Source organism: Silene latifolia, chromosome 4 (genome assembly GCF_048544455.1).
Source record: "Silene latifolia isolate original U9 population chromosome 4, ASM4854445v1, whole genome shotgun sequence".
NCBI classification, from domain to species: Eukaryota; Viridiplantae; Streptophyta; class Magnoliopsida; order Caryophyllales; family Caryophyllaceae; genus Silene; species Silene latifolia.
Window position 1 is genome coordinate 98,362,568 of NC_133529.1, and position 7,564 is coordinate 98,370,131.

The 7,564-nt window shown below is 38.6% G+C and overlaps 1 non-coding gene across 1 annotated transcript; it reads left to right on the top strand.

Annotated features, from left to right (window-relative positions):
- Positions 1 to 924: 924 nt before the first annotated feature.
- On the top strand, positions 925 to 1,031 carry LOC141653961 (small nucleolar RNA R71). The gene has a single exon (XR_012547548.1). It is a non-coding gene; the product is annotated as a small nucleolar RNA R71 (small nucleolar RNA).
- Positions 1,032 to 7,564: the final 6,533 nt, after the last annotated feature.

Genomic DNA, 7,564 nt, shown 5'->3' on the forward strand with positions numbered 1-7,564 from the left:
ACCTCAAGACCCTTGACGATCTCCAAAAATTTGTCGAACTGACGCTCCAACTTTGCATTCTCTAAACGCTCCGGATACGGGACTGCAATACTGGCCATAGGATCAGCAACCTTCGGCTTCCGTGAGTTTAAAACTTCCGTCAAATCATCAATGAGTATAGAATCATGTAAATTAATTGACGGATTTGCGTCCTGTACTGGGAGGTCAGTCGATCGACTGATATTAGTGGTCGATCGACCACATGCGCTGGGTTCAATTAGTTTCTGGTCAGAAACTCTTTTATCTGACACTTCAGTCGATCGACTGACAATGTTGGTCGATCGACTAGAAGTACTGGCAATTGAGCTCGTTTTTTTGCCAGAAACTAAACTAGCTTCTTTATCATTTCCCGAGTCTTCTTCTAGCTTGTCGGGACTTTCATAAGAGAGGCCACTTCTGAGATTAATGGCATTGATCGTCTCAATTGGCCCTTCACATTTGCTTGAAGAATTAGCGACTTGCTTAGCCTCTATATTCTCCAATTGCTTCACAAAATTCTTCGAGGACTCAATTCTAGCTGCTTCCATATTCGCCACTTGAATCAAAAGAGTTTGGACCGTTTCTCTCAACTTCGCGGTCTCATCTGAATTATGGATAGGAATTTCAACTCTTTCCTTGGAAGCTTCAGAGGCCTCGAGCTTCTCGAGACGGGCAGTAATAGAAGTAATAAGTGTCACAACGGCACTCATTTCATCACTTTGTTTTGGCGAATTTCCACGCGAACTACCAAACTCAGCTTTATGGACTGCCATCTCCTCAATAGTGTTCCAACCTTTATTCTGACCGGTATTGTTTTGGAACCTACCATTCGCAGCTGCGTCCAGGATAACCTTGTAATCATCATACAAGGAATTGTAGAATAAGTTGCAAAGATACCACTGCTGGAAACCATGGTGAGGGACAGCTCGGACCAAACTTTTGAAACGTCCCCATGCTTCACAAAAACCCTCGTCGGCTCCTTGCTGGAAACTTGTGATTTTACTTCTCAAGGCGTCAGTCTTCGAAAGTGGGAAGTACTTCTTGTAGAAGGCTAATGCTAGAGATGTCCAGTCCGTTACTCCAGCTGCTACCCTATCAAGGTAGCGGTACCAATCTCGCGCCGAATCCTTCAAGGAGTACAAGAACATAAATCCCTTCACTTCATCTTGAGTTACCCCAGCCGGTATAGGTATGGAACAGCAATAGTCTGTGAAAGTTTCCATATGCTTCAAGGGGTCTTTATCTGGCAGACCTGCGAACTGATTCCGTTCCATTAAATCAATATAAGAGGAACGAAACTCGAATTTACCGGTAGTAGGGGTAGGTAACTGGCGCCCCTTTGGAAGGTGGTGCTCCTTTGGCTGAAAATTATCATATATTGTAGCCATAATTTCCAAAGTGAGAGTACTCAAGTCTTCCTCTCAAAAACCTGTCTTCTAACTGTGCAAAAGCAAAACTAGAAGCAAAGGTAAGCAACGGCCTCAAGGAACCAAAGTTCCTTGAGACAAGAAAAATAAACTGAAATAAAGCAAACAGAATTACACCGTCTCCCCGGCAACGGCGCCAAAATTTGATACCGTCGTTTAGTACCAAAATTAAATTTATAATTCCAAACTAAAACTATAGCTAGTGATAGTAAGGGTCGAACCACAGAGAGACAAGGTTGATTTTGTTTGCTATTTTTCAGTCTAAAAAAGTAACAATTAATTGGGGGTTTTGAAATTGGTTGGCTAATACTAATGGCAGTGAAATTAAAAGTAAACTAAAGAAACTGGATTAAATCAAATATAAAAGAAATGCTAAGACGGTCGGTTCACTATAGCTGCGATGGCGCATAATCCTAGGTAAGTCTGAAATAAAGTCGTGTAGATGGGTAAATAACAAGTCCTCACGGTCCAAGTTAACCAGTAGCTCCCTCCGGCCTATGCTACTAGCCCCTAAGTCTCACTAATGCTAGCTCTCGCACTGAAAAGTGATTCTTAAAGCCTAAATTACTTGTCTTTCGATCTTAGCAATTTAATTGTTCTAATTCATCAATTATTTCCCTCCCCTATCTCTAGATCTTAATGGGTTGGTCAATATCGAGCATCTAACGGGTTCCCTCTCGGTCTCTTTTGTCAAATCGCTATTAATAAATTAAAAACGATGCTAATCATACACGCGTCGGATCGATCGACTACTATAGGTAGTCGATCGACCAACTAGCACAGTCGATCGACCAGAGAAACCAGTCGATCGACTGATGCCCTAATTCAGGTCGCCTAATTCTACGCCATCTACGCTATAGATCCCCTACATCCTAGCGAAGGAAATCTAGCTACTCATATTAGAAATAACAACAACAAGATTAACGATTAAAACTCTTTGGATTCATGCTTGAAATAATTAAATAAGCAAATAACAATAAACGATAATTGGCTTTTGGGATTACTACTCTAGCAATTCTATACTACAAATGAACAAAGTAATGAAACTGAATATAAGAACAGAGAAGTACCGAATGGAATTGCAGAGAAAGGATCAAAACCGAATGCAAAAGTAACTTTATTGATTACGAAATAATCTTAAGAACCCTAATAAATTTGATGATGAAAAACTGAATGATTAAAGTTCTTAGTCAGGTTACGTTATATAGCCAACTAACGTAACCAAATCCCTAAACCTAATATAGCTTTGGGCTTTGTATTTCTCGATCTTTATGTTCTCGTCTGAAGTAGCATCTTGGTCGATCGACTAAGCATGTCAGTCGATCGATTGAGTAGCAGCGAACAATAGCTACTGGAACCCGTGGTGTGGTCGATCGACCACTTGGACCAGTCGATCGACCAACAGCGCTGTACAGAATTGCATTCTGACGATTCCTGCAGCGCGCACTGATCTTAAAACAGCCGCCATTTCTTCGTTACTTGGTCAAATCAGGCGTTCTATGCGGCGTTGGAAAGCTAAGAGGATAAGCTTTCACCTCAAATTGGAATCACTCGATTATCTGCTCTAGAACTCGAGATATAGCCATCTGAAGCAGCCTGCAATGTCGTGAGGTGCTTCTTTGCTTGTTAAACTCGTACGCACCCATGCTTTTGCTATCTTCAGGCCTTGAAATGCATTCTAAACTTCAAGTCCGAGTCAAATATTCATGTCTTTCCTAAGCTTAGCTTCCGGGGTCAAGATTTGGTTCATTTTCTACCCATTTCCGCAATAATCTGCAATATTACATAAAAACACGAGAGTAGACAGAAATAGGGGAAATAGTAGAATAAACTACATATAATAGACATAAAATGCGTGGAAATAAAGATGTAAAACATCATATTATAGACACGCATCACTAAGTCCTAAAACTCCGTACTCCCTCTCCCAAGGAAAGGTGCTAAACCACTTGTAGTTCCAGTTCAACACCACACATGCTCCACAAACTCTTGCTACAACTATGCCCACCAATGCCTCATCTAAAACAAGATCACAAGCACTCCAACAACCTCTCACTACTGAGTCCCATCAACAGGATATCACTATACCATGACAACAACGAAAACATATACAACTCTCTTTCATATCATACTCTACCCTCATTCCCAAACTGAAACTGGTAAGAAACAACAACAAACAAAACAACAGTCTACATGTTCAACCAAAACTCACAAGGAACAGCATCAAACAAAACAACAATCTATGTTTAACTAGTATGCACTTTCGAAAACTCGTATCATAATCATCTCGCCTACTCCACCACAACCGGTGACGGCATCGCAACACCGCCACCAACAGCCGCACCGCAGTGCGAAAATACCCACATCACAACACTAAGTACCGTGCCCGGATCACCACCCGAGGCACCACAACTACACCGATAGACATCACAACATACACAATCCCATAAACACTGACTCAATATAACATCTCGGACAAGAAAAACTTACTCAAGACTGCTTTACTAGATCACAACACCATATATAATACGGAATAAATAAACAAGAATCTCATGCATACCATCCATACTTTTTCATGGAATAAACATATATCATGAATACACATGCAAGTATAACCAGTTAGTCAGACCACCCAAACTATCACTTTTGATCATCATTCCATTAAATTACCGGATCCAACATATATTATAGAACATTCAGATAACAACATTATAACTATCACACCATACCGCTTCTCGTGAGCTCACAACCTCACACAAACATTTATATACATCTTAGACCCATAATCACATCCAACTAGTCAATCCTGATCACGTAAGTTACCACTTGACAATGAATACCTCTCATCCGGATTTAACCCAGGTGCCTTTCATAACATATCCTCTCATACCCACAATTATCACCCCTCCGACAATTGTAGCCATAACATCAGTACCCAACTTCGAGCGAATACCTCACATATCCACATCTTATACTCCCTCTGTGACACCCTTAAAAAAAAAACGTTAATTAAACACGTAAAATCTACAGAAAAACTGACAGGATATGTTTGTAATTGGTTCAACTAGATAAAACCTGTAATTTTTAAAACTTTCCTAAACCATTCACAAACAATTCCGAAAGAAGAGTGTCAAAACCTGCAAAAGCTAACAACTAATTTACATGCCATAGCTAACGATAAGAAAATATAATGATACAAACCAAAATCAAAGAGGGAGACATATGTCCCTTCAAAATACATACACAACCAAAAGTTAAAAGGTTTACTACAAAAATAACCAAACTAGGTCCAAGGTTCTTTTGCTCACTAGCTCGTCTGTGTACCCCATCTAATCATCTTCAACCTGTCAATCGCATTTTATACAAACACGAAAGCCACAATTCAGTGGGGAGTAACTTCGAGTCCTCCCAGCCACGAAATGTCATATTTAATGTAACATGTAGTGTAACATGTAAACAACATCATAAATCAATTAACTATCGAGTATTCTAACATATGACCACTAAACTGACCAAATTAAACTATCATGTGAAACATATAACAAATAGTAATCCAAACTTTATCAATTGTAACCGGCTTACATCTCACCTATTACAATTCATAAAATCACCATACAAGAAAGGGCAATATATCAAAGACAGGCATAAGTTCTTAGCACCGTCAATAGTCACTCTGTAACTCGAGTCTATACCACGAGGTAGGGAAGGTAATCGAACCGGTATCTTGGCTCAGAGGTTCTATCAAAACATGGCCAAGACACAACACAACCCTAGCCTATAATCTGCGCAGACCTAGACATGCGGATACACACCACCGCACCCAAGACCCACAATTTTTCTAAAACAAAGTGAGTACCCTAAGGAGTCCACCAAAGGGTTGGCTAGTACTTAAGCTGACCACTTACTATCAAAATAAGTAACGAGGTCATGCCCCAACTTGGATATAATCCCACCAAGTCAGGAACACAAAGGCTATTAAGCAGTGAACATATACTCGTCAAAGACTATAAAGACCTATCTATGACAACCACAACAACCTACAAGAAATATTCAATACCCATTCCAATTCTAGCAATTTTAACAATATTAAAGGTTTCAGGGAATCTAGGGCCGTTTCTACAATATAAGAAGCTACTCAAATCAATTAACTACACATGTGAAATAAAAATATAATAAATGGCCTAAAACAAGAAAAAGGCCGTTTATCCAATTCATACAAAATTTCATCCAACCGAATTTTTACCCGCAACCCCCGATCTGCGGACAGTGCGGGTTAAATTGCGGTGACCAATCACTCAATTGATCGACATCGAATCGATCCAAAGGGACTAAGGCTCAGTTTTCGGCACAATCATCAAAACATTGCAATTATCACTATAAAATTCATTTTGAGCCTATTCATTACAATTTCATTTTATAATCTATCCTAACATGTGCTAACTACCAACATAAGCATAATTTTACCAACCTCATTATCTTTACTACTAACATTATTCATTTCAAAGGTTTAACCATATGTTACTTATTCTAACTATAACATTAATGAACCTAAAACGATGAACAAAGCATGAAAAACCGCGAAACAAGCAACGGACCAACCCGGGCCAACCCCAAGGCAGCCGTGGGCCTGCCTGGGCCTGCTGGCCGCCACCCCCATCCCTCCATTTCTCCATTTTTGTTCAGTTTAACATCGTCTGAAACATCAATTAATCATTCCTATACTAATATGTTAACTTAAACTAACAAAAGACAAGCATTAGACATGCATGCAACCCATTTTATCATGTGAAAATTTACTACTCAAACAAAAATCACAAAAACATACAAAAAGCAAAGAATGTGACGATTATTCGTCGAGTAACTCGAAATATGTTACCTTAAGCTAGAAAATGAGCAAATAGCACCTTGAATACCAAACCCTAACATGCAACTAACCAATATCTTCAACAATATACGAGTCCCCAAACTCGTCTTCCAATTCTTCACCTAAATAAACAATAAAAACACAATAATAAGTACAAAAAACCAAAATTACCCAAATTCGTCTTAAAACAACATCAAGAAAACTGAAATTAAAACATACTAGGACGTAGATCTCGAAGAGAGGATTCCGAAAATATAAATTTTGTGAAATTTGAAGTAGAAATGAGGAAGTTATGATGATTTTAGCTTGAAATCTTAGGTTTTATAGTGTTTTTGTCTTTTGGAAAGCTTTAGAACATCAAAGAAGATGAAGTTGGAAAAAAAGAAAAATGAAAAGGAAAGGGGGAAGGGAGTGCCGCGGGAAAGGGAGAGGAGAGGAGCGGAATGAGACGGGATTTTATGAGTCGGTTTTGGCTCGTTACGACAATAATTAAAACCGTTTGTCAAATGCAAATTCCGACAAGACCAAAGTTCTTAAACACGAGATTACAAGAAAATTGAATACTCATACGACCCATTTCCAAAATCGTTTGCCCAATTTTCAATAGAGTTGTCATTTTTCCCCGATATGCCCTTATTTCGAAATAAAAAGTTTTTACACGGTTAAAACTATTTTTAAACATTTCAAAACTATCAAAATAAATAATTTTCTTCAAAATATAATAAAATTATATTTCTTTGAATTATTATTACTTCAAATACATTAATATCAAATTTTACTTGATTAATAAATTACTTCCGCAATATATTAACGGTCCAAAATTACGGGGTGTTACACCCTCACAACCAAACATACTAATCACCTCCACAAAATCAACCTCATTAAAACAACTAACTTCCCTAAAGTAACATCATCCTCAACCACTAGTGACAATACTATGGCACCAACATCCTTCATGTGACCACTCTCTTACTATCACTTCGTAATATCACAATCAGTTTTCTCTCTTTGGTTATCATCCCAAATAACGAACATCCAATCCATCAACAAGATTTACCTCAACATTATTCCCAATTTTATCCTTTATCATATCGTTACCTAACTCTCCACCAAAATCTCAGATCGTGCAAACACTCTACAAGCTCCTTATTCCCTTAATACCTCGAAACTCACGGCTAACACGTCGTCCTGCTCTCCTATATAACCATTAACTCACACCCTCTAGTGGGGATATCGTACATTTCATAATTTCCTA